Source organism: Macaca fascicularis, chromosome 8 (genome assembly GCF_037993035.2).
Source record: "Macaca fascicularis isolate 582-1 chromosome 8, T2T-MFA8v1.1".
Lineage (NCBI taxonomy): Eukaryota > Metazoa > Chordata > Mammalia > Primates > Cercopithecidae > Macaca > Macaca fascicularis.
The window spans coordinates 6,979,895-6,998,002 of NC_088382.1; the positions used below are offsets into that span (position 1 = coordinate 6,979,895).

Genomic DNA, 18,108 nt, shown 5'->3' on the forward strand with positions numbered 1-18,108 from the left:
GGTGCATGTGTGTGCCCGTGTGTGTATATCTGTGTGTGTGTGTGTGTGGCCGGTGTACTATAAATCCAGGGCATCAGTCTCCTGACATTGCTTTCACTTTTTGCCATTCTCCCCCAAACATTAGTCTTCAGCCTGTGCTTTCTCAGTTTCCCCAAAAATGATTTAAAAAAAAAAGTCAAATGAGAAAGTGATCGACGTCTACCGCCTGACTCTGCTCTAGATCCATCCATGTCTCTGAGGCCTTGGGGCTTATTAGAATGTGCTTATTTTCATAGTCCCATTAACATGATGTTTCAGAAGGGCCAGCTCGGTTTTGTCTTCAGTTTTCTCACCGGTGATTGTCCGGGGTGGGGTGACAATGGAATGCAAAGGAGCATGAGTGAACTTTTCGGGATGACGGAAATACTCCATATTTTCATTGAGGTGTTATTACCTCCGTGTGTCAAAATCATCACAATTTTTACATTTCATCGTCCTTAAATTATACCTCAGTAAAGTTGATTTTAAAAGTTAAACACGTACACTTTGCTGGAAAATGATCCTGGAGAGTGTTTATGCCTTTATATGAATTTAGCTAATGCATTCTCTCTCCAGGGCCCTTTGCACTTTAGGATATAACTGATGATGTGAAAGGTACCAGCAAGGAAGTACAGGATGGGAATCTGGGGATGGAAGCCCCTTCCTGCTTTCAGTAGGTGACACAGGCGCTCCTTACTCATAAGGCTGAGCTTGGCTTCAGATAAATAATCAGAAAGTCGTTTGTGCGAGATTTTAAGAAGAGGATCCGAACTGGGACTTAGTAACTAACTCTGAAACTGCCACCTGCACTCTCTGAACTTCATGTCAAGTCAATACTCCGTATGCTACAATTCCATCTTTCGTTAAAAAGCAGGTCTAAGGTACCCGATTTCCATGAAATAAATGTGCTTTTTACAATGCTTGATTTGCAAGTCAGTTTCAAAAGTAATTTGGCGAAGATATCAGGGTTATTTTTACAAGATTAAAAATCAGTATTCAGTAAATTATTTTATTCACTTTGACTTTTTTTTTTTAACCTGTCTGTGACATGTGTGTCCTTTGATCCACACACACGCCCTGGCCAGTAGGAAACAGGCACACTCTGCTGGTGGCAGAGGGATGGGGACTGCAACCTGATCTTGGACCTTCCCTGTCTCCCTAGCTCAGCCCCCATGCTATCATGGGCTGCAGCCAAGTGGCCTTCCAGGGTTGCACTGGAAGGAGCCACAGCCCCTCCATGGAGCCATCCCAGACACAGCTCCTCCACAGAGCCCTGGTCTCAGCCCTGGAGGCCAGAAATGTGCTTCACCCACTGGCCTGCCACGTTGCAGCCAAGAGAAGAGCTTTTGACTGAGAAGTGGAAACTAGGTTGTTCAGATCAGATCTCTGTTTTAGACTTCAGTACCCTAATGATGGATTTCAAAAATTAAATATTCCCTAACAAACCTCCAAGACTCTTTGTTTGGGTCAGTTAAAATACAGTGGAATGTGAGAGCACATGTCAGAATTCTCCAGCCTATGTTTACTGTTGTTGTTGTTTTGAGACAGAGTCTCACTCTGTTGCCCAGGCTGAAGTGCAGTGGCGCAAACTCGGCTCACTGCAATATCTGCCTTTCAGGTTCAAGTGATTCTCCTGCCTCAGCCTCCTGAGTAGCTAGGACTATAGGCGCGTGCCACCATGCCTGGCTAATTTTTGTATTTTTAGTAGAGACAGGGTTTCACCATGTTGGCCATGTTGGACAGGCTGGTCTTGAATTCCTGACCTCAGGTGATCTGCCTGCTTCGGCTTCCCAAAGTGCTGGGATTACAGGTGTGAGCTACCATGTCTGGCCCAGCCTACTTTTATAGTGTGAACAAAACTTCTTAGAATTACCAACTTAAGTACAACAGAAGCTTTTGAAATTAACTGGGGGGAAATTGAGTTGCTAAGTGAGGAGGAATAAGAGCAAGAAGATCAGAAGGAACCACAACATTGAAAATGTTCAAAAGGAAAGAAAATCAGGAAATTGTTCAGTGCCATACCTTCATTTCATAGGGGAAGAACTAAGGACTACAGAATTCAGGTCACCCCGACAGGACCTTATGTCCCTCCTTGTCGCCTGACCTCTCCCTGTGAGTCTCAGTGGTCCTGGTCCCACAGCAGGTGCTTGGGGACCCAGAAGGAGCCCAGGTCTCCTGACACCCAGCCCCACTCTTATTGGGTCTCTGAATCTGGAATGGTTACTCATGTTGGGGGAATTTTATATTCTTTTTTCCAAAAGTTGACATCCAGCTAGGATCTGTCCTTCCTGAGAGCTTTCACTGCCCTTTCTCTCCTCCCTGCCTGTACTCCTGCTCGCTTGGGACTCACACTCTTTGCAAAAAAGCTTGTTTCACCCAGGGGTGTTTTGTAATTAGAGCAGGGAGTCCTTGCCTTTCATTCTGATGCATTCCCCAAAAGCAGAAAAGTGTTGTGCAATGGGAGTTTGCATTTCTGACCAAAGACTCCGCAGCAAATAAATCATGGAAACGAACAATATGTCCTTAAACCAAGATGTAACACTGTAAACCTCTACTGTCTTATAAAGTAACAATGCTGTGCTTTGAGTAGCCAGACCACATAGTAGCTGGACTGTAGACTCTAAGCAGGGATGAGGTCAGTGGCTGCTGGTCTGGGCCTTCCCCAGAAGGAAGCGAAGAGATCAAATTTTGTTTTTAAGTTCTGTGAATCCCAGACATTTTTGTAAATTTTTTTTTTATGAGATAGAGTCTCACCCTGTCACCCAGGCTGGAGTGCAGTGGCACGATCTCAGCTCACTGCAACCTCCACGTCCCAGTTTCAAGCGATTCTCGTGCCTCGGACTCCCAAGTAGCTGGGATTACAGGTGTGTGCCACCATGCCCACCTAATTTTTGTATTTTTAGTAGAGATGGGTTTCACCATGTTGGCCAGGCTGGTCTTGAACGCCTGACCTCAAGTGATCTACCCGCCTCAGCCTCCCAAAGTGCTGGGATTACAGGCATGAGCCACCATGCCTGGCTTTGTAAAAATATTTTAAACCTAATTTGCTTGTTTAAAAAACTAAATTGAGATTGGTAAGTTTTGTATTAATAAAAAAAATTGTGAATAAGTTGTAAAGCTTTTGATAAGTTCAGTGGCTCCTATAGGCAGACAATAAATTGCTAAGTCCCAAAGTATTGCAAGAATGGAGAGTACTTCGTTCATACTTTGAAGAATATGCCTGATTATAAGGAAAAACAAATTACTGAAGCCTTGAAATGATGAGGTTGTTTCCATTTACTTGCACATAAAATAATGTATCTAAAACATCCAGCAACTCTCAAAAGATGGGAGTAAAAAGCTTTTGAGAAATCAGATACACTTCATTCCAATTCAACTTGAAAATTCACAACAATCAGTCTTGCATTTTATACATCTTGAACCAAACCATGACTTTGAATAAAGGCTTCATTTAAAAACCTAACCTATGTAAGGTGGGTGTTAATGTTCTTTTAAAGCAACATTCCTGTCCTAGTTGGAGGGAACTTCCCTAGGTCCTGCAGCATAAACCAGTGCCTGTCAACCAGGGAGTGTCAGGAGGATGTGCTGCTTCCTGCCGCCTCCCGCACTGCACAGGGAGCAAGGCTGTGCTGAATTGAGATATTCTAGGAAGGAGGAGGGTGTATGTGAGAAGGTGTGGCATCCACAACAAAACTAATAAAGCATTCGCAACCTTAGGTGACATGGTTTGGCTGTGTCCCCACCCAAATCTCGTCTTGAGTTCCCGCATGTTGTGGGAGGTCATTGAATCACGGGGACAGGTCTTTCTCATGCTGTTCTCGTGATAGTGAATAAGTCTCACAAGATGTGATGGTTTCATAAGGGGGAGTTTTCCTGCATAAGCTCTCTTCTCTTGTCTGCCGCCACGTGAGATGTGCCTTTCACCTTCCACCATGATTGTGAGGCCTCCCCAGCCACGTGGAACTGTAAGTTCATTAAACCTCTTTCTTTTGTAAATTGCCCAGTCTTGGGTATGTCTTTATCAGCAGTGTGAAAACAGACTAATGCATTTGGAGACCAAGAGGCTGATGGTGTTCAGGACACACTGTCCCCAGTTACAGCACCTTGGCATTTCAGAAAATCACAGAAGCAGGAAAGCCCCTCTCACTTTCCCCTCCTTGACTTTCTCTCCTGGGGCAGGTTATAAGATCCTCATTTGAGAGAGTCTGTCCCAGTACTTGGAGGAAAGGAACATCCTTGTCTCTGAAGACACAGAGCACAGAGAAGAATCGGAACAAACAGGCCTTGCTCAGTGCCCCCAGTTTATCACCATTAGCTCACTCCTGGTTTGTCTAATCACCTCCTCCACCACTATCCACTCTTCATCAAACCAAAGTACAAAATACCCAAGTTTGCCTGTTTCTTTGGGTCCTTCCTTTCCTTATGATGGCTCCTGTGTCAAGTGAAACACGTACTAAATATGTGTGCCTGCTTTCCTCTTGTTACTCTTTTGTTACAGGGAAGGGCCCCAGCCATGAACCTAGCAATGGCTGAGGAAAGAAATCTTTCCTTCCCTACTGATATGGTTTGACTGTGTCCCCACTCAAATCTCATCTTGAATTGTAGTTCCCACAATTCCCACGTGTTATGGGAGGCGCCCAGTGGGAGATAATTGAATCATGGGGGCAGTTCCCCCCCATACAGCTCTCATGGTAGTGAATAAGTCTCATGAGATCTGATAGTGAATAAGGGGAAACCCCTTTCGCTTGCTTCCCATTTTTCTCTCTTGTCTGCTGCCGTGTGAGACGTGCTGTCCGCCTTCCGACATGATTGTGAGGCCTCCCCAGGCAGGTGGAACTGTGAGGCCATTAAACTTCTTTCTCTTTATAAATTACCCAGTCTTGGGTATGTCTTTATCAGCAGCATGAAAACGGACTAATACACCTACCAGGCCCAGGATTTGTTCAGCAATAAAGTGATCCGTTCATCCCCAAGAAGTGGGTGGAGCTGGGAAAGGCCAGACCAACCATTCGGAATACTGTTTTTGATCTGCCCCCAGGACATGAGGATTGGCAGGGGCTGAGGGGAGTCCTCACCTCCAGCAAGGTGAGCTGGAGCCCAAAGCAGGACTCCAGGGGAACTGGAGAGCAAGCCAGGAAAGGCAGACGGAGCAGACTTGCATGCCAGGGTAGGAGAGGGCGCACGGCCTCCCAGCCCCTGATGAGCTGAGCCCAGTGAAAACAATGCCAGGCCTCACCTGCCTGTGCTCACCGGCTGGTGGCGGGGAGGGCTGAGCAGGTGTTGAGGTGCTCACAGGTGAGTAGGAGAGGAAAGGCAGGTGCGACCTAAAGGCAGTCGCAAAAGAGAAATGCATTGAGTTGTAGCACTGTATCCACCAAAAAGGAAGCTCATCTTTTACTGGGTGTCTAATTGTTTTAGACTTGACACTGCATTTGCTGCACTGATTTCTTCTCCTAACCCTTCAAGCTTGTTAAAACAGGGACTCAATTTTCTTCTCCTTTGGTCAGTGCAGGGCAGCAGGGCTCACTTGCTAAGTGCTTACTGACAGATGTAAGTTTATGGTTAGAGATATGAACCCGCTTGCTCTTCTGAGCCTCTGTGATTGTAATTCAGTCCTTTGCTGTCATTAGAATCATCTGGGGAGATGTTTGTAACTCCTGCTACTCAGGCCACACCTCCTATACTTAAATCAGTATGCTCGGAGTTGGGGCTCCAGACACTGGAATTGTTTCAAACTCCCCGGGTGACTGCACTAGCAGTCAAGTTTGAGAACCATGGGCACGGTAAAAATCTTTCCTCGGCCTGAGCAGCCCATTAGCTTCACCTAGGGAGCTTTAACAATCACCAATGCCTAGGCCTCCCCACCCCCCATCCCGTGTTCTGACTTAATTAGCGTGGGGTGGGGCCCCTGGAACAACATTCTACCAGCTTCCCAGGTGATGAGAATGCACAGCTAGGATGAGCTTCTCCTCCGAAGCATGAAAACCCACAGGATACTGCAGAGTTGCTGGGGGTGGCCCTGCCCAAATTCTCGCTTAAAACCCCCAACTTTCAATGACACTGTGGACCTGCTCTAGTGTTATCATAAGGTTTACAAATTTCTGTGCCACCTATCAGACCATTTTTTAAGGATCAAATAAAAGTTTCCATGACTTTTATAGTTCTTCCCCTGTGCTTTTTTATCATGATATTGAAAAACGACAGTGAAAAGCAACCAAGGCATTTCAGCCAGCATGCTGCTGACTAGTTCACGCAGTTACCACCAAAGCACATGGACGGGACCCAGAGCGTCAGTCTGTGCCCACTAACGGGGACGGAAACCTACCGCGTTCGAGTTTTGACATATTTCTCGCAGTTGCTGAAAACTATGAGGCATGAAATCCAGATTTATGACTTTTTAAAAAGTTATTTGTGGATTCCCAAGACGATTATGTTCCCATCACTTATGTAGCCCTAAAAAAAAAGAAAAAGAAAAAAAAAACTCGATGCTGAAAAAAAAATCCAAGTTTGGCACTCACTGAGTTCCAATGTCAGTTGTCTGAATCGCACTCAGAGAAAGTCAGGGGGAAAAAAATGCATTCTGCCTTCCTTTAACTGCTAGTTTGTCATGGAGAACAGAAAGTCCCATTTGCATGTGGCTTTTGGAAAAGCTAAGCCGGGAGCGATTATCCTGATGCACTTTTACTTTTTGCATAAAATAAGAATTTGAGGAGGATGTCCCCGGAGAGAGCCACTTCTCATTTCCCAGGCCTCACCTGCCATCCTCTCTGACAACATCATAGATTTTATTTTTGCTGGGAATCCCATTATCAAAGCAATGCCCCCTCACACACACACACTGCCAGGTAAACCATAGCAGGTGGGGGTGGGGGCAGTTCATGGTTGCCTTAATACACCCTGTCCTCTGCCATCACCTCCTTTTTTGTCTGGATAAGTTCTTTGGCAGTTCTCTCGACTTTTATTTCTGAAACATCCTAAAACATCTCAGTATTAAAACCAAGGCTGATTATATAAACCATACTCCCATGCCTGACAACACATGTTTTTGTCTGAGGCCTTTACTGCCAAGAGCCATAAGGACCCTCTAAGTCATGTTCACTATTTTTACTGGCCTTGAGAGTCTCCTTGCTTTGACATGCTCTTGTCTCCGTTGTCAGACTGTTAAATGCTCATGCTTCTAGTTCTCTTAAATAGATGCAGATGTGTGGGGCTGGGTTGCCACTGAGCCTTCTTCTCTTCTGCAAGAGCTGGGATAGGGACAGAAGGTGGTTTGGAAAACACAAGCCACCTTGATTTTAGGCAAACTCTAAGTTACAATCAAGTGTCTTCATTTATAACGTTTTAACTTTTTCTTAACCTGTTGAAGCCATGTTGTTGGCTACTAATTAGAATAGCCTTTTATAACTTACCTTAAATCTCACGACTTGTTCCAACCACCCCAGAGTCTGGCGTCAACTGTCATTGCGTGCTGCTCTTTCCAGCCTTTCTGGTTCAACTCTTAGCAAAAGCCATAATCTTCCTCCAGTCTGTTTCCTTTCTGCAATGACAAAATTGCCCAGGGAAAGGAAAAAGAACAGCATCTATCATCTTTCTTTTTAGCTCCCTGGTTTAAGGCTTTCTTTTCCCCCATGATGAAAAACTATAATCATTCTGCTTAGAAAGTACAGACCCCTAAGCCCACTTCCAAGAGAGGGATGGATTTTCAAGTCTGTTATCTCTACTTTCCCAGAGCCCGGGGGTCTCCCAGGCCAGAAGTTGACAGAACTGTCTTCATACACTTGAGACAACATCATGCCCGTTTCCTTAAAACTAAGAACATAAGATGCTGATTTTTCTTACCAAAAAAAAACAAAAAACAAAAAAAAAAACCTTTCTTGTTCTTTCAAAAACTGTTTCACTGACAATGTTTCATATTACAAAATTGAAACTTGGAACTTTTGAACTGCAAATTTAGCAGAAAATGAAGCCATGCTCTTGTGGCTTTGCTTGTCACCTCTGCTCAGATGCCTCCCAGACCCCTCTCTAGCTGCAAACTGCACGCAAAACTGTTTCTCTAAAAGAAAACAAACTCCTGTTTTTCCTACTACTGCTACTGCTACTACTATTGCTACACACACACACACACACACACACACACACACACAGAGAGAGAGAAAACACTTCTGACACCAAATGTAGGGTTTTTCTCACACCAAACAATTCTGCAGTTCACTGCAGACACCAGCCGAGTGTCCTACAATCCAATTCTGACACCACCTGCCTGGAGTTAGCAGGTGAAGGACTCAGCCCCACAAGCCTGCCCCCCTCCCCATGCCAGTTGCATGTCCCAGGTCTCCCTTCTAACTGACCAGCGGTAAATCAGGGGTTCCCACGACCTCCTCCTGGGATTTGTAACTTGCTAGAGCAGCTCACAAAACTCAGAGAATCACTTAACATTGACCAATTCATCACCAATGATATTATGAAAGGATGTAAAAGAACAGCCAGAGAAGAGGAGCACAGGGCCCGGGGCCAGGCAGCAGAGCACACTGAGCTTCCATGCCCTCTCAGGGGGCATCACCTCCTGTACCAGAATGTGTTCAACCCCAAAGCTCCCGAACCCTGTAATGTCAGGATTTTTAAGGAGCTTCATTACATAGGCAGTATTGATGAAATCATTGGCCACTGAGTGAACCCCAGACCTTGTGGGGGTGGGGCTGAAAGTTCCAGCCCTCCAAAGATCTGGCACGTTCCTCTGGCACTCAGCCCCCAGCCTCCAGGAGCCACCTCACTAGCATACTCTCAGGTAGGGTTAGAGAGGGCTTGTGATAAATGATGAAGGACATTCTTCTGCCTGCATCGCTAGGGGAATTCCAAGGGTTTTAGGGGCTCAGTGCTAGGAACCCAGGGCAGAAACCAAATACATATTTCTTGTTACAGCAGTGTCACCCCCTCACTCTGCCTAATTTGATTACTAGCTGCCCCATCAGATTATGCCTATTTAAGCCAAGTCCCCGATCCCCATAGCCAACCTCCTCTTCTTCCCAGCCAGCCCACTTCCCGGGCATAATAACTCTTCTGCCCCTGGCTGGAGAGTTGTACTGAGGCTTTCATCCTCCTCCACATGCCACCTGCCAATACTGCTGCCTGTCTTTTGAGGGCTGCTTGAGGTTCACTACCCCTTTCTCCATTACCTCTGTGACCTGGCTAATCCACATCCTCCCCCACCCATGCTCTTCAGCACCAGTGCCTGCCCGGCTCGGCACATGTCCTCATCCCTGCAGCCTCCACCCTGGTCTTCCTGACCCCCACTGCCTCCAGCACCGCTGGTTGCGGACCTGCTCTGGCTCTCTCTGCCCAGCTGGTTGGCCTGCCTCTGTTCCAACCTCCCCTGCCTGGCGTGGTGTTCTGGGCGCCACCTCCGCTCACATCGCCGCTTCACCTGCTTTTGCTATCTGCACTTTCCATGTCCTGCTCCTTCTCCCAGCTGGTGGTGCCTCCGAGAAGAGGAATAAGAACCACCTGTGACCCCCGCAATTTCACAGGCATGGTGGGAGCAAAGGCAGAGGGTGTGAGTTTAGTGGGCATACGCCACTCTTTCAAGAAGTTTTGCTACAAAAAGATGCAAAGGAAGTGAAGAGGGAAGGGGTTTGCAGGGTGGGAGAAATAACAGCATTTTTGTTGTTTGTTGTTGTGACTGTTTTGAGCCAAAACATAACAAACAAGACAGAAGGAAGACCTGATGGAGCATGTCCTTGAGAAGACGAGAGGAGCGGGGTTGGCCTGGTGGGAGATCGGCCTTCCATGTGGAGGTTATGGGGGTTCCTGTCCAGCAGCCTGGGGTTCTGCGGAAGGCAGGCCTGCAGCAGGTGTCAGGTGCTGCGGAGCAGGAGACATCTGTTACTTCACCGTCCTCAGTGGGGAGCCATGGCTGAGCCTGAGAAACGGCTTATAGGCTGAAGGCCAGGCAGTGGGAATGGGCAGTGAGGAGGGGAGGACGAGCCGGGTAGAAAGAGTGGTTAGAAACGCAGAGGGCCACACGGCCAACGGTCAGGGGACTAGCACACCAGCCAGACCCACCCACGGTGCTGCCTGTGCAGAGACGCTCGGCATCTGAATTTAACCCGGGTCTTGGTTTGACTGAGCCCAACGTGGAGAGAAGGGCCAGGGAGTCACAGAGGGGTGGTGGGCTGGGTGCTGGTTTAGGGGCTAGGACATGGAGGGGTGAAGGCGGGAGGCAATCGCGTCCACTGGGCAGGGGCCCGGGGCTGCTGACAAGGGGAGAGGTGGTAGCTACAGAGGAAGCAGCTCGGGATTCTGCAGTCCCCGGGGAGAGAGGAGCCCGAGAGACGGGGGGGGGGGGGGTGAGGGGGTTGGAAGGGGCACCTGTGGATGTCCTGAGACTTCCAGGAAGTGGGACAAGATCAGTGATGGAGACAGAGACAGCGTCATCAGGGCCGAGAGGAACGACAGTAACAGCGAGGTGAAGTGGGCGGCCCTGTCTGGCAGCACGGGATTTGGAGCTGTCTTGTGGAGGGCAAGGGAACAGGATGCTTTGAGGTGGCAGCCAGGAGCAGGGATGGTTTTGATTGCAAATGGAAAAGGTTTGATGCAGAGTTTCTGGAGCCTTCATGTCTTCCTGGTCTGAAGACCTTTTTTATTTTTACCGGATTGAGGTGATTATCAGAATAGTTAATGGTGTGCTCCGTTCCTATTTCTCTAGTTTTTCTAAGGTCCAGGGACTGCGGGCATCATTATTCCTTCTCCCCGGGGCCAATGACCAGTTAATTCCAACTTTGATGGACTCAGGGCAGGCCACATTGTCACGTGTAACTCTACACTGAGAATTATTTTAGAAAGTTAAACTCCTAAAAATGTTTTGTTTTTCCAAATGGTGGCCTCTGGGTCTGCCTTCACCTCTTTTGCAATGATCAGCACTAGGATCTGCTTTCAGAAATGGTTGTGCAGAGCCGGGACTTTCACCAAAGCTTGGCCGCTTGGACAGGACTCACGATGGAGGACGGTCAGGTGTCCCAGGTTTCAGATGCCTGCATCCTCCCGTGGGTGGTGAGGGGCCTGCCTCCTTTATAGCTTTCCACTGCCAGGCTGGCGCCCCCTCCCCTTACCCCCATCTCCTCCAGAGGAAGACCAACTTAATCAAATCTTATCACAACTATAGCTGCCTCCTGGAGAAAGCCTGCCTTCTGTCCCCCTCTTGTCCCTCCCTGCGTGGAGGCAGGCCCTTTGTCCAGTGCCCATGTGGCTCGGTGGGTGGTCTTTCTAAGTCATCAGAGGAGATTAGCAAACACACATGTCCGCTGGCCTAAGGCCCAATCTGCAGGCAGCCTTATGAATAATCAACGTGACTTGTCTCTATAGTTCAATGCCTGTATCTGCCTCTCAGTTGGTATTGAACCTGGGGGAAAAAAAGATGGATTATTCATTGGAAACCTCAAAACCTCCACAGCTGAGCTTTCTTACAAATGCCTGCATGGCCCCCGAGGTATCTTAGTGTTCACCTCCCCATTTGCACATAGGAAGCCAGTCACGTTACTGGATTCCTGGTGAGTTTGACTTTTCATTCTGTCTTGAATCTCCCTCCCTTCCCCAACCCCGTACCCTACACTACTTCATTCCTTTTTCTTGGGTCTTCCTGATCTCAACCCCTCCGCCTGTCCTCCACGTTGCCTGAAAAGTGAGCCTCCTGACACACGGATCCCCCATGGCCTCGTCTGCTCAGGTTTCTGAGGTCCCCAGTAACCATGCTCACACTGTGTAATCACGAGTGGTCTGGTCCACACCTCAACACTTCGCGTGCATGTAAATGTTTTAGCGAGTGAGCTCTTGCAATTATTGCCTGCTGAACCCCTCGCCCCTCACTCCCAGTGACCCTGGGCTGCGTTCACGCATGCCATGGGCCTTCAGACACCCAGGTCTCAGGACCTGAGGGGCTCCTGTGTGCTTTCCGCGAGGAACCGTCTTTCTGCTCACGACTCCATATCACACACCAACATCATGAAGTCCTCCCTAAATGCCCCAAGCCCACTCCGGCTCCCACTTTTCTGTCCATGAAATGTCTGTAACTTCTAGAGTGTCCTGAAGAAGCAAAGACTGTGTCCCTCCATTTTTGTATCCTCAGAACTTAGCCTGATACTCACAGTGAAATGAGTTCACGACACAGCAAACGAACGTGCAGGTACTTCTGCAGGGAGTGCTGTGGGGATGAGTGCACTGGTTCTGTGGCTCAGCCCTGAGTTGGGGTCAGGAGGCAGGCGCTGGGAAGAGGATTTTGTGTCTTAGGAAGCACAGGAAGGCCTTTCTAGGATCCAGAAAAAATGGAAAGTAGACCAATGTAAGCGTTAAAAGAACACATTTTATTTTATCTTTTAAATGTATGTACACAGTACAATTGACTGTTTTGTATACAATTCTATGAGTTTTAACGCATATAGATTAGTGTCACCACTAATTATAAGATTGTAGGGAACTGGGGAAAAAAAGGCGTGCATTAAGGAATGATATGGCATATTTGGGGGACAGAGAACAGGCTTGATGAGGACAGAGTCTATTTAAAAGAGACAGTGGACACTGCAATTGGAGGGGAAGGCAGGGTGGGGCTTTAGAGAACCCCGAGTGCTGGGCTACAGGATTCAATAAAGTTATTAATGAGATTGTCCGCATTGTGAATTCAGAAATATTTATGTCATACCTTGAGGAGGGTGTGAGTAGATTGTGCTGATGACTGCATAACTCTGACTAGACTAAGAACCACTGAGTTGCACCCAGAATTTGCATTACTGAGCGCTTTACCAGTTAGGAAGGTTTCGCGTACTCCATCCTTTAAATCTAAGGTGCCTTGACTGTAAGGCCTGCCCGTGTTTCCTGGACGGCTCAGAGGAAGAATGCAGTGCGTGAGAACTACAGCCTTGTAAGACATCCTGTATTGTTGTTGAGATGGGAAAGTGCATCTTAAAACTGTTAGAGAGCCAAAGAAGTGACTTTAAAGGGTGAGCTCTACCTAGAGGGAAAAGCAAATGCACTAATTGAAATCCAACCCCCTGGGCTGGAGTAAATGAACCATCAACCACCCATGGGGCTTCCCTTCTTGGTGATGGATAAATAGCTGGGATTCCTTGAAGCTAGAAGCCGCAGGGAAATTCTGTTCTGCTTTGTCAACAACACAGTCTGCCTTAACCGACTTGTAGGTAAATAGATTTGGAGAGTCTGAGCTAAAACCCGTTAAATCAGATGAAGACACAAACGCAAGCACCGGCAATGTGTTTTAAAGCAAAGCCAATGTCCCTTTGGCCTTAACTGACAGACTTTCCTAGCAGTCCTCACCCTCTGCAACCCAGGGCTCCTAGGAGGAGCTCATGGCAGAGAAAGTCCTCTGGCTTCTGCCACTGCCTCCGCAACTTCTATGTACACGTCAGTGTATATCCATGGGTATGAAATGGTCATTTTATGTCACCATTAGCAGAGGAAAGCAGGAACTCTTTCAAACCCCACCCAAAATTCACTCTGACCATCAAGCAGTCCTGTTTATTTTGGAGGCCACTTAACCCTGGAGCAGCCCATAAGCTCCACTTAATCCCCTTTTCTTTCATGATTTCTTTTAAAGAGACATTTTGGGTTCTGTAGGGGAACATTTGTGCTTCATTGAAAAACTCCATTTGAGGCCTGCTCACGGCCTGCCAGCTTATCTGCTTGCAGCCTTCATTGCTAGGGAGCTGTTTTACAACTTCGTAAGTTGTAAAGAGCTGCTGGCGATGCAAATGTGCCTGTCTACGGGCAGGAAATGAATTCTGTCTGGTAGAGGGAATGCTCCCTACCTTGTAGGAAAGCCAACTTTTTTGTCCATTCGCAAGTTTATTTCAGTATTTCTCATCTATAAATGTGTTCTTCAGATTGTCCTTTGAACCAGTTATAGCATCTGAGTTAAGTAAAATGAATACACTGTGTTTATTTTATACCTGTATGAAAGCTATGTTTTTTGTTTTTTGTTTTTTTGAGACGGACTCTCGCTCTGTCGCCCAGGCTGGAGTGCACTGGCGCGATCTCGGCTCACTGCAACCTCCTCCTCCCGGGTTCAAGCAATTCTCCTGCCTCAGCTTCCTGAAAGTTATGATTTTTTGAAAAATTATCTTTTAACTGTTTTTAGCTAGAAACTCCTGGGCCAATATATAAATAGATGAGGTTATCTCTGAGGTTCTCATTGAGGTAACAACAAAAATAAAACAGCAGGATGCGGCCGGGCGCGGTGGCTCACGCCTGTAATCCCAGCACTTTGGGAGGCCGAGGCGGGCGGATCACAAGGTCAGGAGATCGAGACCACGGTGAAACCCCGTCTCTACTAAAAATACAAAAAATTAGCCGGGCGCGGTTGTGGGCGCCTGTAGTCCCAGCTACTCGGGAGGCTGAGGCAGGAGAATGGCGTGAACCCGGGAGGCGGAGCTTGCAGTGAGCCGAGATCGCGCCACTGCACTCCAGCCTGGGCGACAGAGCGAGACTCCGTCTCAAAAAAAAAAAAAAAAAAAAAACAGCACGATGCTACCCAGCTATTGTTCCCCAACTTACGCCTGTCCCCTCCACATGTCCTGCATGCACTCCTGTTTCTGGGGTGTGTGCATGCGTGTGTGTTTGCGTGTGTGTGTAAAGGTTTGCAGTGAAATTATAATCATTGGTTTTTTGTTGGGGATGGGGAGTTGTTTTGTTTTGAGACAGGGTCTCACTCTGTCGCCCAGGCTGGAGTGCAGTGTCACAATCACAATTCACTGCAGCCTCAACGTCCTGGGCTCAACTGATCCTCCCACCTCAGCCTCCCAAGTAGCGGGAGCTATAGGCATGTGACACCACGCCGGTCTTGCTTATCTACCTATCTATCTAGATAGGGTCTCCCTATGTTGCCCAGGCTGGTCTCAAACTCCTGGACTTAAGCAATCCAACTGCCTCAGCCTCCCAAAGTGCTGGGATTACAGCTGTTAGCCACTCTGCCCAGCTAAAATTAGAGTTTAGAGCACATTGCTGTAAATTGCGATTACCAAGGGGATTGAAAAATCAATGAAAATAATCAACAGCAAGTTGACTTCAGAATCTGTGCCTTTGAGGCTTTTCCCCTTAATCTCCAGGTAACACATAGGCTCCCTGGCGAGAGCCAGTGGTGACACAGTGAGAACACCGTCTGCTGCATCTAATGTTTACAGCTTGTAATTCACAACTAACTTTTAAAAATGTACCAGTGTTGGGGAAATGGTGCTTTGCTGGATAGGAAAATTGGCCAAGATCAGAATTCTGAAGGCAATGTCATGGCACAAAGAAACTAGCTACTGAAATCACATCCTAAACATCCAAGAGGTTGACTTCCTTTTCTACTGCATTAGAAAAAGGTTTATTTACTGTTTATCCATACAGTAAGATAGAGATTTGATCTCATTTTTTGGTTAAGAACAACCATATCAAAGTGTGTGTGTGTGTGTGCATTTTACAGAATTTTTAAAAATACACAGAGAACTCTTCACAGTTGTTAACTCTGGTAAATGGCAGGGGAGGCAGGGGTGAGAACTGATCTATTATTCATAGTCTCAACGATGAACAAGATATTTCCAAAAATAGGCGGATTATTTAAAATTATTATTATTAGGATACTTTGGGCTTCTAGAAACAAAAACTTAACAAAAAAGTCACTTAAAGAATTTAGGTTTGTTTTTTTTTCTGACATAAAAACAAAATAAAGGATGATTTCAGTTTGGTCCATCAGTAACTTAGAAGTGTTTTTCAGGACCCAGAGCTTTCCGCCTTCCCACTGGGCCATTTTCAGCGTGTCCCGTGGCCTCTGGGGGCTTCAGTGATCCAGGCATCACATTAGACGTGACAGTGCCAAGCAAAGAAGAGAAGTATTTCTGCTTATGCATCTGTTTATAATAGTGAGAAAAACTCCCTCAGAATCCCATCAGCGATTGATTCTCAGGTCGCACTGGCCAGGATTGAGGCCAGCTGTGCCATGCTTAGCTCAGTCATTTGCATTGTGATCACCGTGATTAGCTTGAACCAATCCTGGGACTTCTCCTTGGGCTTGAACACATGGCCAGGTGGAGGTTGGTGCCCCCAGAAAAAGTCTTTGTTCTGCCAACAAAGAAGACACAGACAACAGTGTCTAACAGGAAAAGTCCCTTTTTACTTTATACCCTTCCGTAGTATTGCTTCAACAATCAAATACTTTATTTTATTTTATTTTTTGAGATACAGTCCTACTGTGTCACCCCGGCTGGAGCACAGTGATACCATGTCTACTCACTGCAACCTCTGCCTCCTGGATTCAAGCGATTCTCCTGCCTCAGCCTCCTGAGTAGCTGGGATTACAGACGCCCACCAAAATGCCCAGCTAGTTTTTGTATTTTTAGTAGAGATGGGGTTTCTCCATGTTGGTCAGACCAGTCTCGAACTCCTGACCTCAAGTGATCCATTCACCTTGGCCTCCCAAAGTGCTGGGATTATGCTGGGATTACAGGCGTGAGCTACCGCTCCTGGCCTTTTTTTTTCTTACATAGAGTTTTGCTCGTTGCCCAGGCTGGAGTGCAGTGGCATGATCTCGGCTCACTGCAAGCTCCACCTCCCAGGTTCACACCATTCTCCTGCCTCAGCTTCCTGAGTAACTGGGACTACAGGTGCCCACCACGACACCCGGCTAATTTTTTGTATTTTTAGTAGAGATGGGGTTTCGCTGTGTTAGCCAGGATGGTTTTGATCTCCTGACCTCATGATCCACCCACCTCAGCCTCCCAAAGTGCTGGGATTACAGGCGTGAGCCACCACACCCGGCCCCACGCCTGGCTAATTTTTTGTATTTTTAGTAGAGACAGAGTTTCACCGTGTTAGCCAGGATGATCTTGATCTCCTGACCTTGTGATCTGCCCACCTCAGCCTCCCAAAGTGCTGGGATTACAGGTGTGAGCCACCACGCCTGGCCAAATACTTTCATAGTTAACTTTTTGAATGTGTGTGTGTCCTACTTTAAGATGAAAGATATTCTTTCTTGGTCCTGTTTCCATGCAGCTTGGCCCCGTGATTCTAGGGACCATGGCTTTTTCTCGCAGTGTGACTCACAGTTTGCCAAAGCAAATCTCTTGTCTTGCATCAGCTCAGTCTCTTTGTCTGCAAATTAAATCAATAGCCTTTTTTACAGCCTATCTCCCAGGACATATTGCTAAAAATACTCACAAAGTCACCATCCAGGAAGAATCATTTGCCCCTGCTGCCAGTGTCTCCTGGAAGTCACATGAAAGTTGCTGAGGCTCGGTATTTATTATGCTGTAAAATTCAACACAAGGGAAGAGAAAAAGCAAATTCCATGAGCAGATTTAAGTGTATTGGATCTAATCCATTGATGCTGCAGCTATATTTTCACAGTAGGATCCTCTTTTGTTAAATATTACAGTAGTATGAAAACCTAGCAGAAAAACAGTTCACCGTTTCTCTGATTTTGTGAGCGATGTGGGCTGTGGAACTTACTCTTTGCTGCTCTTCCCCCAACTCCACCCTACCCCTACCTCCAAGTAAAGTACCCCTACCTCCAAGGTCAGCCTTGTCTGCTGCCCCTGACTAAGATGACCCCAACCTCACTGCACCCCAGGTTATACTCCTCTGAGAAGGCCCCTTCATCCCTCCCCTCACATACATGCCCTCAAATCTCTAATTTGTGTGAACCATTAATTTCAGATATTACAGGGAAAATATGCAAAACAAAATGTGGATGGCACATAACCCACAGCATCTCTCAGAGGGTGTTTATACTCAAAAAGAAGTCTTTACCAACCCATAGTTAGGAAAATGCGTGTTCAGAATAACTGGGCCTTCCCGCAGTCCTCTGGGTCAACCAGATGACCACACATTGCCAGAATGAGAAGCAGAGCAGCTTCACATCCCTGTTTCTGAAATGTTTCCCAACAGCTCATTGAACAACCTCGAGACACCTCTCTCCCACAAACCCAGTGTGTTTTGGGAACGGCTCTAGGAATTCTCCTTCTGCATTGCCTCACTGTCCCTTTCCCCGTCCAAACCATGGTATTGGATTTACAGCATTTCTTAGATTCTATAAAAGTCCTTTTCTGCCAA

At 47.0% G+C, this 18,108-nt stretch overlaps 1 protein-coding gene and 1 long non-coding RNA gene across 6 annotated transcripts in view; one reads left to right on the forward strand and one right to left on the reverse strand.

The window, feature by feature from the left end:
• Positions 1-18,108, forward strand: part of MCPH1 (microcephalin 1) — a 240,996-nt gene that overhangs the window by 195,246 nt on the left and 27,642 nt on the right. The gene's annotated exons all lie outside the window — the stretch shown is intronic.
• The window catches only part of LOC141407550 (uncharacterized), a 100,850-nt gene continuing 86,018 nt past the window's right edge, over positions 3,277-18,108 (reverse strand). For 3 of the 5 annotated variants that reach the window (XR_012417000.1, XR_012417003.1, XR_012417001.1), the window contains 2 exons: positions 17,215-17,304; positions 15,362-16,119 (listed from right to left, as the gene is read on the reverse strand). This is a non-coding gene — a long non-coding RNA (uncharacterized lncRNA). Of the gene's footprint in view, positions 6,472-7,427; positions 7,556-12,180; positions 12,317-15,361; positions 16,120-17,214; positions 17,305-18,108 lie in introns of those variants that run through there. The other 2 variants (XR_012417002.1, XR_012417004.1) reach the window with 2 other exon arrangements.